At 35.6% G+C, this 25189-nt stretch overlaps 1 long non-coding RNA gene across 1 annotated transcript; it reads left to right on the forward strand.

The window, feature by feature from the left end:
- Positions 1 to 1912: 1912 nt before the first annotated feature.
- On the forward strand, positions 1913 to 21696 carry LOC309661031. The gene is made up of 2 exons (XR_014263811.1): positions 1913 to 16873; positions 17207 to 21696. It is a non-coding gene; the product is annotated as an uncharacterized lncRNA (long non-coding RNA).
- Positions 21697 to 25189: the final 3493 nt, after the last annotated feature.

The raw sequence follows: 25189 nt of genomic DNA on the forward strand, positions 1-25189 counted from the left end.
GAAGAAGAATACTAGCAAAATAAATGAATTATAAGGCCTTTTGTGGCACTTTATGTATTTTATTTGATGGCTTGTTCCACCTCAAGGATTTTCCCCCCAAAATAGGAACATTTTAAGCTACGTTATTAAAAGAACACATACTGTTTGATAATTTTCAAGCTGCTTGAATCTTTTGTAGCTAAATGGCTTTATTCCAGAAAAGCAGATAAAATTTAAGCTGATTGGAGTTAAAATATGTCAAGAATCAGTCTAAATCCATCATTAAATATCACACTACAATTTGAGATGCTCTACAAATATCAAATATCGACAAAATATCATCTTTGAAGTTTTAAAGATATCAATCAAACATATTAACAGGAGAAAAGATACTGCAAAACTTTAAACCAGCTAAAGACATTAGAAATAAGAAATCAGCATTCAAATATATGTATAAACCACGCAATTGCTTTGTATTTGGGATTATATCACATGAAGTATCAAATTCTACTTTATAAATGTTCAATTAAAATCTCAAATAGCCTTTGATTTATTAAAAATGCTTTATAAATGTAAATATTTAATACTTTTGAATGAAGTGATATATATTAAAAATCACAAAATGTTAAAACATTTCAATTACATATTGCTTCTAAAGCTCATTATCTGGTTTGAACTCATTAATATTTCATTTTACATTAACAAACTCAGAATTATGCATTTATAAGTTTTTAATAATATTTTTCTAACTAGTACATTAAAATTATAGTTTTCAAATAGGAAAAATACTAATACATCACAGTGGAGTGCTTTTAAATCTTAGGAGGTACGGTACTCTGGGGTGTTTAAAATAACATAATATTTTAAGTGTTTTATTTACTACCTTTTCCTTGAATATGCTTCATCATGAAAGGCAGCAGAATATGCCACCCCAAAATATGCCACTTTGGCATAAAGATTATTTTGAGCTGAAGGCAATTGAGAACAAGCAGATAAAAGAAAAGCTTTTTGCCCTCCATTTGCCTAAATGCAAGGCATAAAATGACAAAGGTTCCCTCCTTCCCTCTCTACCAGTAAAAACAAAAGTTAATCACTGGAGACAACTTTGGACCCTATTAGCCTGGAGAAAGAATCAGAGGAATCTGCATAACAAACTTTACTAACTAGCTTATATCTACCATTAGTTTCCACACAACCCCAAAATTTACCTTCTCACAGTTTGCTGCCCTTAGAAGTCTATAACTGCTTTCCTTTGTCATGTCACTTAGCACAAATATATTGTTTTTTGTTGAAGGGGCTATATAAGCCACAGTTCTAAGCCATCACTTTGAGTTACTCATTTGTCCCTGGATCTCTCCTATTTATACATCAGGTACACGTTAATGAACTTGCATATGTGTTTCTCTTGTTGGTCTATCTTTTGTTATAGGGGCCCGAGAGAGAACTTAGAAGGATAAAAGAGAATTTTCTTCCTCTACAAATATTAAGAAATATTAAGAACGTGCACTCTAAACAGTAATTAGTTTGAGATATAACTGTCCGAGTTGCACTACCTAGACCCTGCATCTTATACAATATCAAGCAGAAAATAAAACAACAGAAACAAAGGGTTTCTTCTCAAGGCCTATTCTCCCACTTTAGTGGCCATACAGGTGTTTCTGTTTCAAACAATTTTCAAACCTATCCCTTAAAAGAAGTTCAGTAAAAAGTATCTTTTCTGGAGTAATTCCCTCAAGCTTATGCTCACTAATTTATATTATTGAATATTAATGCATTAATTAATTCAATAAATGTGTAACAAATGCAAAATACAGTGAATCCTGGAGTACGCACAGGGGTAATCAGTGCAGGATTCCCACCCCAAGACCCTACAGCACGGTTTTCAAATTACCTAAAGCATATGATGAGACTTTACACGCAAATTTTGAGTTACATCTCAGACCAACAAACTTAGATGTTATTAGATGGGAAATTGCAAACTTGTGGAACTGTTTCTACCAAAGGACGAATCTGGCAGCTTCTTTATTTGAGGTCTGTAATTCTCTCAAGGATCATTTCTTTTGAGTCGTCTTTAGTTTCACTCTCCCCCACTCCTCACAAACTTCACATAATCATAAACGGAGGATAGAAGTGGAGGTGTAATGCATTCTCCTAGCTCCAAACCATTATTTCCCACTGCCTGGTAAAAACTAACTAGTAGATTGAATCATGTAAAACAGAAAATACTCAAACATTGGAGAATGGTTGAGAATGCCTATTCAAAAGGCAAAGTCATAAGAATCACCCATTATTTTGAAGCTCTCAGGACTTTTTTTTTAAATTCAACTGATCATTTTACTGTACTAACAGTGTTGATACTTGGCTCATAACCTATTTACCCACCGAAATACTATCATCAAAGAACAACAATTTTACTATGTAGACACTGATATCAACACCCTGATTTCAGTCTTTTGTTTTCATATCCAGTCATCAAAAACTCTACTGTCCTTTAGCAACCACTCTCATAGCCAGGCTTAAACCCTGTTGACTTGCTGACACTGCACAAATGCATGGTCTTAAACCTCTGCTAGGTCCTCAAGTGGATTCATTGCTTGGGAATCATTTTTTTGTGCCCACATCTTCATTCCTTTGAGCATATATTTAAAACCTTCACCATTTTCTTCAAACAATTTACACCAGCACCTCACTACTTCTACCAAGTAGAGACCGTCTTATCCCACCTCGCAGAGATAATGAAGGGGACACATGCTCAACTTCCTGTCCCTTACCTAAGGAGTCCAAATAGCACGTACCTAATCGTGGTAAATTATACGATTGATCCTATTCTTTCCTCTGACCCTGCTGCAGCAGATTAAATCCACACCTTTTGATATATGTCTGACTTTGCAGCGCCACCCTGCAGACTACGGAGTACCATTCCCTAAGGCATTACTTTGGGCTCAGGTATGTGACTTGCTTTTGTCAATGTGATTTAGTGAATCTATGTAAGCAGAGGTTTTAAGTATTTTACATTGTTTTGCTTTGCCGCTGGTACTTCAGCCATTCCATTCAGATTGATACAAATTTTCCTAAATAGCCAACAGGAGACAACTGGAGCAGACCTGAACCCAACCAGTAGCCTTAAGCCCAGCCAATCCCAGAAGCGCCCAGTATAAACACAACCTCCCTACAGATCTGAGAGTGAGCAGTAAATATATACTACTGTAAGCTGCTGTAAAGTCGTTTGTTACACAAGATTATTTCAGTTGTTACACCATTCTAGCTTTCCTCCTATGGAAAGCGCTGTTTATTCTCTCCAAGGGTTATCCTCACTGTATTCTGGATTTTACCTTCCCAGGAGTTTTACTTCAATTTGCCCAAACTGACTTCTCTTAGACCTTTTCCATTTTGGGTCGGCTCCTCCCCTCTGCCATAAACTCTCCCCCTCCCCTGCACGGACAGCCTCACTCCATGCACTGCTCAGGCCCCAACCATCTCCTGTGTGACCAGGGCTCCTGTCCTCCCTGGTTAAGCACTGAATGCCTTTTAAACTGAAATGTTTAGAAAATTTCAGAGAGAAGAATAGAAAAGGTAGGATTTCTTTATATATTCCAAGTATGCAATCTCTTCTCACCCTATACATTGCAAATGTTTTATCCTAGACTGATCCATATTTTTTAATTTAATATCGTTTCTCCTCCCAGGAAATATACATTCTAATGAAGACAAATGTATACCTTTACTAGTATGAGTTGCACTTTTGGGAACTTGACTAAAAGAAAATTTTGTTTACCTGTGGTCATAAATATATCCAGTATTTACTTCTTAGGACTTAACAATTTTCCATTTCATGTTTAGGTCTTCTAATATATTTGTATATATAATGAGCCAGGCTTCTATTTTACGTTTTCCATGAGGCTAGTCAGTTTTTCCATCATAATTTATTGACTAGTTAATATTTTCTCCACTGACTTGTAATTCCTTCTTCCTTACAATAAAAACATCCATAAATTCTTGGGTCTGTCTATGGGTTGGCCATTCTGTTCCACTGGTCAATGTAAAATAATGAACAGTTCCAGAGCTAGGGAGGGAGAGATTTTATTTGAAAGGATTATTGCAAAAGGAGGGAGGGGACTATCATGATAAAGAGAAGAACTATTGTAATAGAGAAAACACTCCAAGTGTGAGATTTGCAAGCTTCTCAAAGATAAAGCAGCAGAGGACTTTCCTTTTATAGAGAGAAGTGAACAAGACTACAAAGAACCAGGGGATGAATGAAAGTGGTGTAACCAGTGGATCAGAGAATGTTTTACCCTGAGCCAGCCTATTCTCAGAAGGGGTTGTTAATGAGAGGTTGTCTACTGGCTCTGGCTGAGGGTGGACCAAAGCTCAGGAGCCTGGGGGAAGCAGAGCAACTTAACCAAACTCTGGTTACCAAACATTTTATTCCAAATGATTAGCAGGGTCAAAACAGTTCAGTTGTCATTTATACAGCCAAGAAAAGAAATTCGGAGGTTCTGTATTTGGTGAATCATGGGTAAGTAAACATGAGTCTGATCTAAGTCATATTGGGGAGGCTGGCTGCCTCTTTGCACTAAGCTGTTTCCTGGGAACACAAAACGGTGGGGGGATTTCTTTAACCATGACTGTTGACCAGGATTACAGGGCTGCTGGAAATTTCAACATTGTGATCAACTTGCACGAGTATCATGAGTATGTCCTATAGCTCTGTAAACCTTAATATCTGGTAGAGCAGGCTAATCTTCTTTAATTTGTTTTCAAAACTGTCTTAGGGATTATTGATCCTTTTGCCAATTCAAGAATAATTTGACAATCAATATAAAAATTCATTTTTATAAAACTGGAATTGCATTATATTTTATAGATTAATATAAAAAGAAATGGCAGTTTCATGACATTCAATTTTCCTCTCCTTATATATGGTATATACCTTCATATAGTTAGATTTTTCTTTTTTTCCCTTCAGGAAAAGTAATGGATTTCCCTATGGGTCTGCTACCATTCTATCTTAAATATATTCCTAGGTATATTATAGTTTCTCATTACTCTTAAAAATGGAATATTCATATTAATAGTACTATATGTCTAATTTTTATAAAATATAAAAGAAAACTATTAACATGTATATTGGTTTTAGGTCCAACAAACTTGCTAAATTCATTTGTTATTTCAGTCTGTAGATTTTCTTGAATTTTCAATATATGTATTAATGCCCTCTGCAAATAACAATGTTCTTTCTTTCTTTCCATTCTTTATAGTTCTGAATTCTTCTTCTAGCACTGGTTTGTAACTCCAGTATACAACACTGAATATAATCAGTGACAGAAGACACCTTGTCTAGTCCCTGAATTTGAGGGAATACTTTAAATTTTTACTGGTATCCGCTGAACTGATATTTCACAGAACACATTTTGTAAAGCAATGCTTTACCCTAATACAATGCAGCGCTACTTACTTCTTTGCAATTTACACAGTTTAACAAATACAAGGCAAGTTTTTGTTTGTTTTTTACCAGACGTAAAATACATAGTCTGTACCTACTGATGATATTAGTGATATTCACGTAGCATCACTTTTCACTTAAGAAGCAAATAGATTTGTTGAATGCATACTACACCTGTTCTGGTCTCAAGGCCAGGATATTATGCTACCTATGCTGCAACTTTAAAGGCATAAAATTAAGTCTGTGGTTCTAATTAGATATATCATCCCTGAGTTCCTTTGATACCACACGTGGTGGCAAGCATAACACCTTGTCATTATAAAATATACATTCTTAACCAATCCAATACCAGGAGTAAAAGGAAATCACTGATGTACTCTATAGTCTGGGGAACCAAAAACAAAACAGAACAAAACAAAACACAAAAAAATAAGAAACCAGATTCTGAGTAGAGACCCACTAGAGTCCTGACAAGTTTCAAATGGTGCCTAAAGCAGAAAAAAGGAAATAACAGCATGTTTTGTGGGCAAATAAAGCATAATTTTGACAGTCTAAACTTCTGAGAACTTCAGAAATACACAGCACGTAAATTCTTGCAGAATGGAATGCCTAACTCTGAAGGAAATTTACATAAACAGAAAAATAAGGTAAACAAGGCAGGAACACTGGGGATCAGAAAAATGAAAAGATTCTGATACTGGATAGGAGTAGAGCCCACAGGAAAATTATTTCAGAAAGCATTTTACCAGCAAACGTATGTAACACTGAGAGTGCCACCTTGAGGGCAAATCCCGTGAAGCCATAAATCCCGAGTGCAGGGTGGGATGTAGAGTGCTCTACGGAGTCAGAGAGAGGAAGGGCTCCACAGCAAGGACGTACTGCATCATTTAAAACAGAAGAGGAAGACAGCACCGTATGATTCACTCATAGGTGGAATCTGATAAACAAACAAAAAACAAAACAATGAGCTTATGAATATAGAAAACAGGATGGTGGTTGCCTGGCAGGAGTGGGAAAGAATGGGTGATGGGTGTCAAAAGGTACAAACTTTGTTATAAAATGAATAAATCATGGGGATGTAATGTATAGCATGGTGTTTATAGTTAATAATACTGTATTATATATATGTAAGTAGCTAGGAGAGTGAATCTTCAAAGCACTCACTACAAAAAAAAAATTGTAACTATATATGGTGACACATATAACGGGACTTACTGTAATCACTTTGCAATATACACAAGTATGAAATCATTACACTGTACACCTAAAAAAACCCCAAGACAGCAGAGGGACCCCCTGGAGCGCAAAGGTGAAGATATTACTACCTACTCCTCCTAAGAGCCTGGGTGCCTTATTTAAACATGGGAAACAGGGTTTTCTTTAATCCCACACTAATTGTCATAAATAATGGCTGAAGAGAAGAAAAGAACACACCACTAAAATGTACTAACAAAGCAGAAGAATGTGTAATAATCTAATTTTTCAAAGTAAACTAAGGTTTAACCAAATAATCACAGCTTTAAAAGTACAGCGCAAATGAGAAATATAATACAGGACTTCCCTGGTGGCGCAGTGGCTAAGAATCCACCTGCCAATGCAGGGGACACGGGTTCGAGCCCTGGTCCAGGAAGATCCCACAGGCCGCATAGCAACTAAGCCCATGCGCCACAACTACTGAGCCTGCGCTCTGGAGCCCGCGAGCCACAACTACTGAGCCTGCATGCCGCAACTACTGAAGCTCGCACGCCTAGAGCCCATGCTCTACAACAAGAGAAGCCACCACAACGAGAAGCTTGCGCACCACAACGATGAGTAGCCCCTGCTCGCCACTAGAGGAAGCCAGAGTGCAGCAACAAAGACCCAATGCAGCCAAAAATTAATTAATTAATTTTAAAAAAAGAAATAAAATACATACTAATGTGGCAGAACTGAAAAACACAAATCATATCTGTAAGTGTAAGTAAGCTTAAATTTGACACTCTTAGGATGTGAGAACCTACCTCAACATAACAAAGGCCACATATGACAAACCCACAGCTAACATCATACTCAATGGTGAAAAGCTTAAAACATTTCCTCCAAGATCAGGAACAAGACAAGAATGTCCACTCTTGCCACTTTTATTCAACATAGTTTTGGAAGTCCTAGCCACAACAATCAGAGAAGAAAAAGAAATAAAAGGAATACAAATTGGAAAAGAAGTAAAACTGTCACTGCCTGTAGATGACATAATACTATACATAGAAAACCCTAAAGATGCTACCAGAAAACTAGAGCTCATCAATGAATTGGGTAAAGTTGCAGGATACAAAATTAATACACAGAAATCTGTTGCATTTCTATACACTAACAACAAAATATCAGGAAGAGAAATCATGGAAACCATCCCATTTACCACCACATCAAAAAGTATAAATTACCTAGTAATACACCTACCTAAGGATGCAAAACACTTATACTCCCAAAACTATAAGACACTGATGAAAGAAATCGAAGATGACACAAACAGATGGAAAGATACACCGTGTTCTTAGATTGGAAGAATCAATATTGTTAAAATGACTGTACTACCCAAGGTAATCTACAGGTTCAATGCAATCCCTATCAAACTACCAATGGCATTTTTTGCATATCTGAAACAAAAAATTTTTAAATTTGTATGGAAACACAGAAGACCCCAAATAGCCAAAGCAATCTTAAGAAAGAAAAACAGGGCTTCCCTGGTGGCGCAGTGGTTGAGAGTCTGCCTGCCAATGAGGGGGACACGGGTTCGGGCCCTGGTCTGGGAGGATCCCACGTGCCGCGGAGCGACTAGGCCCGTGAGCCACAACTGCTGAGCCTGCGCGTCTGGAGCCTGTGCCCCGCAACAAGAGAGGCCGCGATAGTGAGAGGCCCACGCACCGCGATGAAGAGTGGTCCCCGCTTGCCACAACTAGAGAGGGCCCTCGCACAGAAACGAAGACCCAGCACAGCCAAAAATAAATAATAAATAATAAATAAAAATTTTAAAAAAAGAAAGAAAAACAGAGCTGGAGGAATGAGGCTCCCTGACTTCAGATTATACTATTAAGCTACAGTAATCAATATGGTACTGGCCCAAAGACAGACTTACAGATCAGTGAAATGGGATAGAAAGCCCAGAAATAAACCCACGCACCTATGGTCAATTAGCGTGCAACAAAGGAGGCAAGAACATACAGTGTAGAAGACCGTCTTTTTAATAAGTGGTGCTGGGAAAACTGGACAGCTACATCTAAAAAAATGAAATTAGAACATTCTCTAACACCATGCACAAAAATAAACTCAAAATGGATTAAAACCTAAATGTAAGACCGGACACTATAAAACTCTTAGAGGAAAACATAGGCAGAACACTCTGACATAAATTGCAGCAATATCTTTTTCAGTTGTCTCCTAGAGTAATGGAAGTAAAATAAAAAATAAACAAATGGGACCTAATTAAATTTAAAAGCTTTTGCACAGCAAAACAAAATGAAAAGACAACCCACAGAGCGGGAGAAAATATTTGCAAACAATGCGACTGACAAGGGATTAATCTCCAAAACATACAAACAGCTCATGCAGCTCAATAACAAAAAGACAAACAACCCAATCAAAAAATGGGCAGAAGATCTAAATAGACATGTCTCCAAAGAGGACATACAGATGGCTAAAAAGCACATGAAAAGATGCTCAACATTGCTAATTATATTACTCAGCCATGGAAAAAAAGGATGAAATAATGTCATTTGCAGCAACATGGATGGACCTAGAGATTATCATACTAAGTGAAGGAAGTCAGAGAAAGACAAATATCATATGATACCACTTATATGCATAATCTAAAAAAAAATGGTACAAATGAACTTATTTACAAAACAGACTCACAGACTTAAAAAATAAACTTATGGTTACCAAAGGGGGAAGGTGGCCGGGAGGGATAAATTAGGAGGTTGGGATTAACATATACACACTACTATATATATAAACTAGATAATCGACAAGAATCTACTGTATAGCACAAGGAACTCTACTCAGTAGTCTGTAATAACCTATATGGGAAAAGAATCTGAAAAAGAATAGATATATGTATAACTAAATCACTTTGTTGTACACCTGAAACTAACATAACATTGTAAGTCAACTATACTCCAATATAAAATAAAAATTAAAAAATATATATACATACATATAAACAGAAAACTCCCTAAAAATTAAAAAAAATCACAGCTTTAAAAAGTGCAGCTCAAATCAGAAATAAAATACACATTAATGTGGCAGAACTGAAAAACAAACACAAATCATAGCTATAAGTGTAAGTAAGCTTGAATTTGAAACAGTTAAGGTATGAGGAGATTTACATAAGCTTCACTTTCATGGAACACCAGGAAAAAAGTCATGATAATATACAAAATCATGATTATCTATAGAAATATAAAGAGTGGTACATGCAAAAAAACTCCAATTTCCTAAGAGTGAACTCTGGTGAGCTGCAAGACATATTAATTTCTGAGAGCAAACAAAAAGTATGAGCAGGGGTAGATGGAGGTGAAAGCCTGCCAAAGAGAATGTATCAGATCAGAAAGAGGGCAGTTGAGCTATTAGTGATATGGGGTGTGACAGGTGGGACCCATTCAAGACTGAAAGAATTCCAATTGCAAGATTAATTTACTTGGGAAATCATCCTCCTCATCCCTACCCTCTAAAATGCCCTATGCTGTATTTTAACGGCTTAATAACGAACAATACTTAATCAACATTTTTCAAAAAGAAATACATCTGTCACCAACTGCCTTCAAAATGTATGAAATATCTTCCCATTACCAGGTGTTAGGAATAAGGTAATATTGCAGAAATTAATATATTTTTGGTTCATTATATATATCTATCATATATATGATTATAATATGATATCATAGTTAATATATTATACTATATAATACCATATATGTATGTACATGATACATATCATATACACACACTCACATATATGGCTAATTACGTGCCCTCATTCTTTTACCACGTAACATTATCCCCAAATTCCTCAATTAAAACTGACCTCAAAAATGCAGGAATATGCTGTCAATTTTTTTTCCTCTCTCCATATATTAATTGAAGAAACTTATTCAATCCCTACCATATGCCAAACACAGTGCCAGTACCAGAAAAAACAAGATGAATAATAACAGTCTTTATCTTCAGAAAGCTTGTAGTTAGAGCAGATCAGACATGAGGACTATAATTATCATACCTTATGGCAAATGCGGTGATACAGCATGTCCTAATGATTATTTAAACAGAAAAAAAGCTTTCTATTTTTAATCTCATTCTTAATGATAAATGCTTCCAAATCGTTAAGGAAAGCTTTCTGGATTAGAGACTATCTATCCAAATCTTAAAAGTCAAGAAGGATTAGTCAAGCACGGGAGAACAGTGGAAGAATTACAGACTGAGGCAACAGCAAGAACAGAGTGTGGTATTGACAGACACAAACAACAAGATGTGCTCAGAGAAATAAAGCAGACCAGCACTTCTGGGGCATGTATTTTCTGGCATGGGGTGGTAGTTACGTGTGTGTTGGAAACCGTAGTGGTGAAAAGAGTTGGAAAGATTTCAAAGATGAAATCAAAGAGAGAAAGAGATGAACGAATTTGACTCAATAGAATTTTATATTGTAAACAGCCCTAATCGAATATGATTTGTTTGTTGAACTGCCGACCTCCTCCTCCTTCTCCTGATAAATGAATTATATTTCCAAAAATCACAAAATAAAAGGTCAATAATTATGCCATGAATCACAAAATGACTACACAAATGGCACTTGATTTTTTTTTTAATCCATTGCTCTAGTGTAGGTGTGAGATCTGGATTTGAGGAATATACAACAAAAAAGGAATTAGAAGACTTTGGCATCAATGCAAATCAGTCTTGATGAGAATTTATTCTAGAACTATCTCCAGTGATACTAAAATGGTGGAGCGGAACAGACAAATGTAAGAACAGTGATTGTGAACTGAGGGTGAGAGAAGAATCAAGGACAAACTAGAGTCTCTAATTTCAGGACTGGACGTGGAAGAGCTGAGAGACTAGATACAGAAAGTAAATACAATATTTAAATGTGAACACTAAACAATATCCTAAAAAGTGATGCAGAAATGGAGCTAATCTTGTTTGACAGTTTAAGGTAAACAGTGATTAGAATAAGTACTAAGCATTATGTCAGTGTTGTTTGCTTTGACAAAGCCAGGTGACAAATTCTAAAAAGATTAAGTTTACTGTTGGTGCTCTATTATCCTCAGGTAAGGACAGGCAGAAAGGACTAATTTTCAGCCATCATTATCATCACAGACACATTCCCTGGGAAATTTACTCAACATGCTCATTTCAAACAAAATGTTCTGTAGTGTTCACTGTGTAAAACACAGTTTAAATCATAGGGTAGTGATAGAGGAGGATATCAGGTACAAATTTAAACAAATTCAAACAGTTCTGAATGAAATGAAATTAATAGTCAACTAGAATTCCTTGTCCGAAGGCTTTACCAACTCAACGTGTTTGCTGAACATCTGCTTTTCTCCTCTTACGGTTTCCCAGCAATCGGCACCCTTGTAGCATTGTACGAAGCTGTGCTTTAACAAATCCTTGAGCGTTCTCTGAGTCTAGTTACCTGGAGTTATCCTCCTTGGTTTGCTGGGAGGAAGTGCTCCAGTTCCTTGGGTACCTTCACAGAGACTGCAGAGGGGCACAAGAGACAGGGCCTTCTAGAGGCAGAGATGGAAGTATTGCTGCTAAAGCAGGCACTGGGCAAGCACACTCCACTGCTGCCTGATTTCCCTCTAGATGCCCATCAGCCGCAATCCAGGTTGGTATGTAAAGGCTTTGCAGAGACAGTCCTCAACTGCTTCCTCCAACAGAGGGCTTTTGGGTGAAGAATCAAGCTTACCATTTTGAGGAATAATGCGGGTTTCTTCCAATTTTTTCTTTAGCTCAGAAGTTAAACTCAGGCTTTCCCTACTAAAGAAAGTTATCCCAAGAGGAAACAATGGCGCTGTCACTTAAAAATGAATGTTAAAATAGCAACCAATCAACCAACCAACAAAAGCCACAGAAAATAAATAAATGTGGAGGTCAGTTCTAGCTTTCACCAGTCACTCCTATCTTTACATGGTAAAGAAACAGCATTGACATTGTTTATCCATGAAGATATATATTTTTTCTGTTTCCACTAACATTTACTAAGCATGAACTCTGTACCAGGAATTGCATCTTCATGTTGTCTCGTTTTAGCCTAACAACAATCTGGGGATATAATTCTGCTTATTTTACAGCTACAGAAATGAGGCTCAAAAGGGTTGAGAGTTCCACTCACAATCACCGCTTAGTTGCAGGGACTGAATCTGAATTCAAGGCTATTGGCTTGAACTCTAGGGCTCTCTCTGGACCCACAATGACCCTGTTCAGATGCACCTGTGAGCCCCAGCCTGAAAGTGTGCTGGCTCCTCACGTGCTCTTATGTCTCCTGTCATATCCTGATAGCACCCTCGTGGCCTGAGGACCTATGAGAAACCTGCAAGCAGAAGAGCGTTTTGGAAGCTGAGTGGTATGTGTAATGGAGATGGCCCCCTGCTTAAACACAACTCATACACGTGTACATATACGTTCACATCCACACTCTACCCAGTGAAACTTCTCCAAGGACCAAGAGAACATGGGTCATTACTTAAAAGAGAATCTACCTACATAAAGATATTTTAAAATTTCTATTTTAAAGGGATGTAAATCCAGTGACTCACGTTTCCCTTAAGGTTACACTATTTTAAAAATAGATTCTAAACATTTACCGATACACTCTTGGTTTAATACGTCTGTCTGTAAAACAGTCTTCAAAGTAATTGAAACTAATTCGTTTATTCTCAAGAATTCCATGGTATATGGCTTAACCAACAGAGCATGGGTTCTGAAAAGGCTATACATATAATGAGATTCTCTAAGAAGGCATGGGGACAGGGAGAAAGTAACTCAGAGAAAAAAAAAGAAGCGAGACCAATAAATATTACACATAAATATGTATGATATATTGAAAGCTATCCAATAATATATCACCCATTAAGTGTTAATTTCCGATGATTAAATACGCAAGATCTTTTATATATATTTAACTGCCAAGTAATCAATATGCTTCTTAAACTATTCCAGTGCATAAGAATTTCTAATAAATTTTAAGTTATCACCATGCAAATAAACAATGAAATATCGCCAAATAAAAATACAATAGTATTAATTTCAAATAGTCAAATACAGTATTAACTAAAGTTAAAGTTCCTTTCAGTGCTCATTTTCATTCTCAACATTAGATGCTGTTTCACAAAGAGTCATTTTCCCCTTTCATTCTCATACACAAACACACATTTACATAAATATAATTGCTGTACTTGAAGAGAGTAAAAACTGGAGAATTTGGGAGTCAAAGCAATATTATTATTACTTGCCATCAGCAGAGAAGAATATGCTGGCCTAAAATCCTAAAGAAATAATTTTGTTTCTTTCTCTCCTTCCCTCCTATCCTCCTTCCTTTCTTTCTTTCCCAAGAGCTATATATAATATTCCATTTAGAATATTTCAGAGATTGTTTGAATTATGAGATTATGCACCTCTTTTTAACTATATGCTCAACCCAGGTTTACAGTTAGATGTTAAGTACATAAGAAAAGCAACATATCTTTCTTAATATTGATTTAATGTCCTTGGACAGCTGTAACTTTCTTACAGGAGATCTAATATAGCAAGAGACGAACACCTAATTCTCCACTCAAAGCCTACAGAGACTCAGCTCGGCTTCCTGGTAACTTCCTGTCCCTTGCTTTGACTTTCTGAACTCACTGCTTCTCCAACCTTTCCTGAACTGTATCCAATTTCTAGGCTTAGCCTATTAATTTGCAACAAATCTAATGTGTCTTCACCATGGGTAAGGGTATGGACTGAACCTTCTTCTGCAAATAGCACAGCATGCCTTTCCTGATTTCTGGCCAGTTGCACCTGCCACCCCAGTCTCCTGCTGCTGCTGTCACTGCCTTGTGCAGCTGTGCTACACAGTTCCACAATTCCCTTCTTCCGCAGTGTCGGCATCCTACGATGAAAACGGAAGCTGTCTTTTGAGCAACAGACAATGACTACTTTTGAAGGCAACATCCCAGTTTGTTAAATAATTTGTTCCTGACCGGAATAAGACACTATATTACATATTGGTAGACATGTTAGTTAAATCACCTGTTCAGATATACCCCAAATAGTTGGGAATATTGATCAGCAAGGATCCCAGAAAATAATTTCCAATTTGCTTTCCATGAATGTATTTAAGAATACAAAATAATTAAAACAAACTATTCCTCAAATAAGGTAAGTCTCATATTATTTATACAAGGAAAATATAACCTTATTCACAGTCTCAAAATAAAATTGCCTACGTGTAGTGGTGCGATCTGAGACACACTTAAAAGCGTATCAATACCCTAAATATGTACACTCCCTATTACAAAGCTGACACTCTCATTTCTTGAAAAAATTATCATCTCCTTAAGGCTCTTATGCAATGCTTATCTTCTACTGATTACATTACACAATAGGAAGATATTAATATGATAGCAAGTGTCTTAACTCCCTTTCAAGTTTGGTCCCTTGACTTTCATTATTACCATTCTAGGCTCCAGCCAAGCTACACTACTTATTTCTCAAACATATATGTTTCTTCTCCCCGTACTATTTTTACATAAAGATTGACAACTTTTAACATGTATTTGTCCATATTCAACAAATATTTACTGAGTCACTATTATATGCAAATAGTTTGACTGGCTTTTGGGAAGACAAGAGATTAAAAAAAAGACAGTGTCTGTCCCCATGGATCTTACCATCAAAGTATCTAAAATTCTGCTTGTCCTCTACATGTCTACTCAATAATCTCTGGCCATCTTTCAAGGTTAGTCACTGATTTTAAGGATTCCAATATATTAAATTTCACATCACTTTAAGGTATGAAACTACTGGTAGTTTTGCTGTGATATGATTATTTCAGATATCACTCTGTAGCTTCATTTGCTTTTGATTCTTTCTCCAGTGGCTCAACTGTCCTATGCCCATTACCGATACCCTCACCCAAGTCCCCTTTTTTCATTTTAGTGTACAACCCCTTATACCGTTACATCTTTCTCCCAAAGAAAATGCTGAGCAAAGATGAGTTGTATGTAGTTTTCTGAAGCTCAGCTTCGCTTCTGGAGGAGTTGAATAGACATGAGTGTAGACAGAATCATTCCACCTAGGCTATCTAAAAAGAAGCACAACTGGGCAGAGATGAGGAGCTGGCCAGAAGCAAGATTCTGAATGCTCCACTTAAGGGAGTTAAACACTGCAAGAAAGTACTAGAACAGATACAGCTATAGTCCAGTTTCTAGAGGGCCATAGTCTAAGATGGACCAAAGTTCAAAAAAGCAGCAAGATCAGTGAAAGCTAATAATTGACATATTTATAAATATGTAGTTTATACTTTGTACATATGTTTCTTCACAGTTTTTTCAATCTCCGCCAATAGTCTATTTATTGTCTTTCCCGCCTTCCCCTACTGCACAGTCCCAAAGCCAACAGCGAACACTTTAGGTTCTTGTTATGGGAACACTCCAGATTCCAAGAGTTGGGAAAGAGACAGATGCTGGGAACACTGAAGTCACATTGCATAGGGAGGCGTGTCAGGATGGGAGAAAGCTTTGGCAGAGCAGCTCAATTGCAGTAGTTATGCAAAAACCTGACAGGAATCAGTTTTCATGAAATGCTAAGAACTGGAGTTAGCAAAGAAAACAAAATGAAGAATTGGAGTTAGCAAATGCAGACTGCTCATTTACAGAATTACATTATAAAGATAAAGAAATGTGAAGCTAGCTAGATGATTAAGTGAGAGCAAGAAAAGTGTTTCTTTTGTTTGCTTTTTGTTTAATGGGGAAAATAACAGTATATTTGCAAGCTCATGGAAATAGTACAGCAGAAAAGGAAAACTATATGATGCAAAAGGGAAAACTGCCTGAGCAATATATTTATATAAGAATATGCCATCTAGTGTACAAGTGGATGCTTAGACAAAGTCAAGAACAGAGACACTTCTTTTGTGGTGAAAGAAGAAAAAGTGGAGTATCTGGGCAAAAATGCTATATAGGTGGCATAATGTGGTTTTGAGAGCTTGATAAACTACTTTGAGATTGCTATTTTTTTTGAAATAGGAAGTAAAAGTTATCAGCTGAGGGGAAGAATTAGGTAGGAGATACTGGAGATTTGAAGAGACTGGAAAGAGTGTTCACCTGAGAGTATAAGTAAATAAACTGGTATAATTTCCACACAGTGGCCACCATTAAAGTTGGTAAATGTTAATCTTAAATGAGATAATCAGCTGGTTGTAGTTTTTTTGTTTTTTTTTTAACAGATTTTTTTTTTTTTTTTTTTTTTTTTTTTATTTATTTGTGACTGTGTTGGGTCTTCGTTTCTGTGCGAGGGCTTTGTCTAGTTGTGGCAAGCGGGGGCCACTCTTCATCGCGGTGCGCGTGCCTCTCACTATCGCGGCCTCTCCTGTTGCGGAGCACAGGCTCCAGACGCGCAGGCTCAGCAGTTGTGGCTCACGGGCCCAGTTGCTCCGCGGCGTGTGGGATCTTCCCAGACCAGGGCTCGAACCCGTGTCCCCTACATTGGCAGGCAGGTTCTCAACCACTGCGCCACCAGGGAAGCCCTGGTTGTAGTTTTTAGTTGTCACATTTAGCTCGGCAGAGAATAGAAGAGGAGATAAAAAACATTCATCAAGGTTTTGATTTAGACAAGCAAGTGAGACAAATTATGGAGCGGGGGATGTTGGTGAAAAGTATGAGAAAGTGATGTTAATGATTGACTATGAAATTAAACTACAAATGAGAACCTGATGGGATAAAATACATTGGAAAATTGAAAGAAACTAAATATTGTAGGTTACACTGAGGTGGAAGAATTGATAGAGTCCTAGAATGAGAGAGCTGGAAAAATGAGTTGGTGGAGTAAAGAGTGGAATATTTGAAACTAAGAATTTTCAGGAATTGCAGTTATATTGGTAAAGACGAGATCTACAATGTGATCAGGGGAATAAATAGGATGGATGTCAAGAAATGAAGGAGAGGAAGCCAAGAAGCTAATAAATCAGGTTACTGGGAAAATAATCTACTAGATTCTAATAACTAGTATATTGAAATAACCAGGAATAATGGCAGAATTAGTGGTGGAGAAAGTGACAATGAGCCAGGTAATGAAACTCCCAAGTTGCAGTAACTGGCTGCAAAAGAATGGGCTGGTAGAGTCTGATGACATGAGAATCCAAGCTGGTCGTTCTTATGGAAGAAAGGGGAGATGATCTGAAAGAAGGAGTGAGAGGGCACACCTCAAAGTGGTCTGCACATGAGAAGCCAGCATAAGGAGGACTGGGATACGGGAACTCAGATTTCAGGCTGAGCAAGAGGCAAAGACCATGTCCTCAAAAGTGCTTGATTACATAAGAGACTTGCTGATGACAGACAATGAGCTCTTAAGGTCTAAAAGGTTTTCTGGTTTGTTTTAAGGAAATGGAGACTGGTAAGAGATGTAATCACAGGAGTGATCCCTAGAGTTATAAGTGGATCAGAACCAGAGTATGATAGATGATCAGAGAATTCTGAGCTGCTTGTGCTAGCAGATAAACAGAAATAAAAGCCATGATGCAATTGGTCCTAACAGGCCCAAGGCAGACATCGGTGGCAAGCTGTGTTGTGGAGAGTGAGAAGCAGGAATGTTGCCAGGAGCCCCCACTTCCTGCTGAGGGAAATAAGAAAGAAAAAGACCAAAAGTAAAACAGAACATGCATCCTCCCAAAACACTGAAATCATTCACGGGGGGGAAAGAGAAATTTTCTAAGTACTCTTATTAGTATGCTCAGAGAGTTTTAAAAGTTTTTTCCATCTATATGAAAATGTAATTGGGTACTATAAAAAGGAAACAACCCACAAACCAAAAGTGTTCTTAGGTAATACAAATAATTTAAGCAAAAAAAAAAAAAAAAAAAAACACTCTAAAAAGATAAATGATCAACAGCCTAGAAGATGTAATTGAAGGAAACTACAAAATATAGAGCAAAAAGAGAGTAAAAAAACAAGAGGAAGTTAAGCAAAATAGAAAATCAATTGAAAATGCAACTAAAAGACAAGTAAGGAAGTTCAAATGTCAGAGAAGAATTATGGGGCTGATATCCAGGGGAAAAAAAGAAGAAATGCTAACCATACCTTTGAGTCAATTTTACCATAGAAGAAAACCAACAATTCCTAAAGAGTCAGATGAAAGGCAGAAAAGCTACAACTTCTGAGACCCTCCTTGGTCTCTAGAAATTAGGATGAGATGTGCAGAGCCTTTCAAAACAAGGCTATTTAACATACCATGTTTTGCATTAAGACTTTCAAAAGCACCCCAGAATAAAAAGCAGATGTAAAATATATCGATTCTTACAGGACTAGAATCTGATTTCACATCATCTTCATCTTGAAAATGGAATAAAATAATCCAGGAGTCCTAGTGTCTTTATTTGCTTGCCAGAGGAAATATGAATTCTCCCTGAGTTAAGGTAATATCATTATAGAGCTCAAATCTACATTTCTTTCAAATAGTGTCCAACATTCAGCCAAAAATAACCAAATAAAATAATGATGTGTCTGAAAAGGAAAAGAAACAATGGAAAATATATAATTAACAGAGTATCCATACAGTGTACGGATTAGAAACAGACTCTTCAATAATTCAAAAGACTGCATTCATAACTTTGACAGAAATGGAAATTATTTTTTAAAAAGCCAAATGGAATTTTAAACATAAAGACTAAAAGTAAAAATAAAAAATTCAGTAGATGGGTTTAATTATATATTGATAAGTTGAAAGAGTAAACTGGGAGAAAAGAAAGAAGAAAATATCCAAAATAAAAATCACAGAGATGTAAAGTTAGAAACAAAGAGAAAAGTGATACAAATGTGAGATGATAAATGCATTTAATTTGACTCCCAGGAGGGAAAGAGAGAGTTAGGATTCTTATATAAAGTGATATTTGCCATGTCTTTTTTCAAGTCACAAAAGAAACACAGTAAATTCTAAGCAAGTTAAATCAAAACACAAACAAAAAAACTATACCAAGGCACATCAGAGTAAAACTAGTGAAAATAAAAATAAAGAGTAAATAATAAAAGCAGCAAGAAAAATAAAGTCATATTATCTTCAAAGGAGCAATACTAAGGCTGAGAGCTGATTCTTAACAAATTGAAAAAAGCAGATGATGGAATTATATTCTCAAAATGTTGGAAGAAAAAAAAAGCTGCCAATCTAGAATTCAATAACCAGATAAAATAACTTTCCAAAGTAGAAGTAAAATAAAATCATTTTCAGACAACAAAAACTAAGAAAAGTATGTCACCAGTAAACCAACACTAAAGGACATACAAGACTATTCTTCAAGCCAAAAGTAACTGTCCAGTTGGAGACAGAGTTAGGAACAATAAAAAGCATAAATATATGGATTAATCTAAGTAAATATATGCTATATAACTCCATATTTAAAATGTATTATGTGATTTAAAATATATACAATTAACATACAAGAAAAATATAAATTTTAAAGAGAGGTAAAGTGTTTTAAATATCCATGCTGCTTCTGGGAAGAGGTAAAGTACTAATTTATATTAAGGTCTACAGATCCAGTATGACTTTGTAAATTCCAGGATAATTGCTAACTGAACAGCAGAAAAGTGAATATTTAACAAGCTAGTTAATAGGGGAAAATAAGTAAAAATGTTGTACTGTTTCAGAATAAGATGCATTAAAAGAAAAGCAAAATAGTAGAACAAAAAAGAAGCAAATAAGATGACAGACTTAAACCCAAATAATTATATAATTACTTCACAATATGAGCTAATGATTCATTTAGAAGATGATTATTAGTTTTAAAAAAACTGAATGAATGTATTTTTAAAATACAAGGATATAGGAAGTGTGAAAGTAAAAAGATGGAAAAAGATATAACATAGAAACTTTTTCCAAAAAAAAAGCTGCTAGTGCTGAGTTAATAACATACAAAATAGATTCTAAGGCAAAAAGAAGAATTCTCTATAATGATCAAGGTTAAAATTACTGGGAACATATAATTTTAAATTTCTATGCACCTGATAATATAACCTAGTATAATATGCATATAGTGGTATCAAAATACATAAAGCAAAAGTTAATTGCAACAAAAAAAAGAAGAAAAATCATCTTTATGGGAGGATTTTTTAAACTTTTTTCTCAGTATCTGACTGGACAAGCTGACAAAAAGAAGGACAAGAAGATTTGACCAATACAATAAACAAAACTGACTTTATTGGCATAAGTGGACACCTTAACAGAAAACCACAGAATGCACACTCTTCAAATATTCACAAGATATTTACTAAACTTCAGTGTATGCTGGGACATGAATAGAGTAAATTTCAAAAATGATAAAGGGTTAAAGTTATACAGAGTGTATTCTCATAGCATAATGTAAATACAAGAAAATAAAAAAGAAACTCCCGTGTGTTTGGAAATTCAGCAACATACTTTTCAAAAACCAGTAGATCAAAGAAAATATTACAATTAAAAATAGGAAATACGTTTAACTGAATGATAATGAAAGTGCATTATATCAAAACTTGCGTGATACAGCTAAACCCTGCTAAAGGGAATTTATAGATTTGAATGTAATTATTAAACAAGAAGAAAGGCAGAAAATCAAGGATCTAAACATCCATCTCAAGAAGTTTGAAAAGGAGCAGCAAGTTACACCCTAAAAAGTAAAGATTGTAAATTTTAAAAATTAAGAGCAGAAGCTTGGGGTTTTGAGCATAAGCCACCCCTTTCTCCCTGTACAGCACTTTACAAACACTGCACTTTCGTTCACCACAAAAAAAATAAAAATAAAATAATTAAGAGCATAAAATAATAGATAATTAGAGTACAATAGAGATCATCAATAGTCAGAGTAGGTTCTTAACTAATAACTATTATAACTAAAGACCAGTAAAATGTATTAGTTCATGGGATAATTGATACAGAAATATTTACAAATGTTACTAATGGAAGAAGGAATACTTTACGGACTCTACCAACTTTAAAAATTCATAAGGTAGAAAAACAAATGAAACAAACTTTATGCCAGCATAAAAAAAAAAGCTAGATTAAATGAACAGAAAAACAAACAAAAAAAACTTAACAAAGCAGAGACAAGTATAGACAGAAAACCTGAAATGGCCTGTGTCGAGAAAATTATTTGGATCTGTAATTTAAAATTAATTCATTTCTCTATATCAACAACAGTTAAGTAGAACATAGATTCATAAAAAAAAATAAAACTATACACAGAATCAAAACATCTAGGAATAAATCAAATGACTAGGAGTAAATATACCAAAAATTGTATTAGATCTCTATTTATAAAACTGTAAAATGATTGTGAAAATTTACAAAGGGCCTAAGTAAATGTAGGGATGCTCATATGCTTGGGTTGTAAGACTCAGCATTGTAATTTCTAGTTCTCCTCAATGTATTCTACAGATTCAGTGCAACTCCAAATGCAAAATCTTTTTATATTTTGGTAAAAATATGTATGCAATGCAAAGGGTCAAAAAAATAACAGGAGCACTCTTGTAAGGCAGAAGGACTAACAGTAACATTATGAAGACATAATATAAAGCTACAATGATTAAAATAGTATGCTACCGATGCAAGGATAAAGAAATAAGCCACTGGTACTGAATAGATGATCCAATAATAGACCCATACTTATGGAAACATTGGATTTATCATAAAGCTGGCACCACAAGGTAGCGTGGAAAGCAAGATCTTTCCCAAAATGTGCTGAGTCAATTGGATATCCATACAGGAATAAAATAAAAATTAAGACATACTTTATGTCACACACAAAAGTTTTGATGGATTGTGAAATGTAAGTAAATAATGCTTCTAAAAATAATATGGAATGTTTTCATGATATGAAGAAAGAAAAAAGTTTCAGCAGAACAAAAAAGTACTAACTATGGAAGGAAAAACTTGATAAATTTGAATACATCATACAAAATCATTCCTTTTCATCAAAATATACCATTATAAGTGTGAAAATGGAAATTACAGCATGGGAGATATTTAACTTTTACAAATGAAAAAGGGTTGACTCCATAATACATAAAGGTTGACTCCCTGAAAAAAATGAAAAAATGAAACTATTCAATGTAATTTTTTTGAAATGCAAATGAATTAGTCATCAAATGACCAATAAATGCATAGAAAACTACTCAATTTCATTAGTAAACAGGGAAATGAAAATTAAAACTGAAATAGCACTACACAGACCCCAATTTTAAGTGTTTAAAACATATGGAACAGTAAGTATTCTAATGCACTACTGGAAGGAATACACAGTCTCCAATTCATGATGGTTCAATTAAAATTTTTCTACTTTACAGCAGTGCCAAAGCGACATGCATTCAGTAGAAACTGTACATCGAATTTCAATTTTAATCTTTTCCTGGGCTGGCTATATGCAATACAATACTCTCCTGATGCTGGGCAGCGACAACCGAAACACTTATAACCATTCTATACCCATATGACCGTTCCTTTTTTAACTTTCAGTACAGCATTCAATAAATTACACGGGATATTCAACAGTTTGTTTTAAAATAGGCTTTGTGTTAGATAACTTGCCCAACTGTAGGCTAATATAAATGTTCTGAGCACATTTAAGGTAGGTGAAGCTAAGCGCTGATGTTCGGTAGGTCAGGTGTATTAAACACATTTTTGACTTACGATATTTTCAACTTATGACGGGTATATCAACGTAACCCCATCACAAGTCAAGGAAGAGCTGTACATTTGTACAAACACTCTGGAAATAATGTGTGGCATTATATACTGTTTGGCATTATATAAATTTGAATATACACATAACCTATCTCACAGCAATTCAACTCCTTGGTATATACCCAAATAAAATATATGCACATTGGCACAAGGAAAAATGTAGCATTATCATTCCCAGAGCTCACACACAGACACAAAATTTTGATGGTACAATGGATAAATTGCGGTATATTCATTTAACGGACATAATCCTGAAAAATTTTTAAAACTACATCTGTACCTAACAGTCTGTAACGATGTCACAAGCATAATGTTTAGGAAAAGAAGTCAGACCAAAGAATACATACTGCTTGATTTTAACTTACATATATTTCTAACACAGGTACAGATAAATTATATTATTCGATATAATATAACATAAAGTTATAACAATAGTTACCTATAGGGAGTAGGGATTGTAGTTTGGGGAAGAAATGCGAGGGGAGCTTGTGCTATTTCTTTCCCTGCGTCATACTGATATGTATGTTCATTTTGTAATAACTGCTGTACACTTATGTCTGTACATTTGGGGGTATGTGTTATATTTCAATTTCTTTAAAATTATAATAAAAATAAAAGGAGACAAACTGTGAGAAAATATGTGACAAAAAGATTAGCTGTGCCAGTCCAATATGTAATGAATAGTATCAAAGGAAAGAGGGAACAAAAAGACGAGAATTAGTAACTATCCTCGCTCAGGAGTAGAAGATCCTAAGAAGATCATAGAGCTGATCTGATATTTTAATATAGATAGGATGGCTCTAAAACTTGAGCTTTTAATTACTCTTGTTTTTATGTCTTCTGAAAAAGTATTATTCAGGCATTCTTGTTTTTAAATTAACCAACACTAATTGAAAATAACTGAGATAAATGATTAAGATTAACGCTAAATTTAACAGATGAAGCACGTTAATCATGATTAGTTAGGAGAGGCCCCATTTTTTTCTCTTATTGGGCAGGCTCTTTTACCTCTCCCTCTCATCCTCACCCATATAATCCACCCCCACCTCCTGCTATATTATTAACTTAATAACCTGTTCATAACCTGGTGTATAATTATACATATTCCCCCATGCTCTTACAATCACATGCCAATGCATTAGGACATATGTTTCAAGCCACAGATACAAATAAATGCCTAGAACCAGCTGTGTTTCCAGTCTCCCATTACTCCCTGGATTTTGGTGAGCTCCTTTGGTCTGAATACTCAGGTCTATTTTAATTTATTTATTCATTGCTTGTATTCTATGTTCATTTTCTTCCTTAAAATTAATCTAACACGCCATGTGCTTCTCCCTCGTTTTATATCGTTAAAGTACACTTAAAGAAATTTCTTCCAACTTGTTTGCCAGGTCACTAATTTAGGCCTCAAAAGACAATTTGATCCTCTAACTATATAAGGGAAGTGTTTCGTTGTTATTCAGAATTCAGATTTGTTTTCCCTGCTTAACTATATGCGTGTGTAAGTGTGTGGATGTGTGGTGAAGCATCGGAATTTCCTTAGTTGTTGTAATTAATTTTTTTCTGTTCAAATTACCAGCCTCCTCCAGCATCTTTACTATGACCGTCATGTGTTCTGTGAGTGCTGAATCTTATTTACTCTCTGGCTGCCTCAGCTGTGTTGGCCCATCCTGTTAGTCTCAGAAAATACTAAGCACAATCCCTCAAGTGAAAAGGAACAGCGTCTCTCCATCAGGGCACCAGTGACACAGAATCAGGCAGGCCACAGTCCCAGCCCCTAGCTAAGATATTTAGAAGATCAAGGACATCCATGGGGCTGAC

The sequence above is a fragment of the Balaenoptera physalus genome (genome assembly GCF_965194825.1).
Source record: "Balaenoptera physalus genome assembly, chromosome: 5".
Taxonomy (NCBI): Eukaryota; Metazoa; Chordata; class Mammalia; order Artiodactyla; family Balaenopteridae; genus Balaenoptera; species Balaenoptera physalus.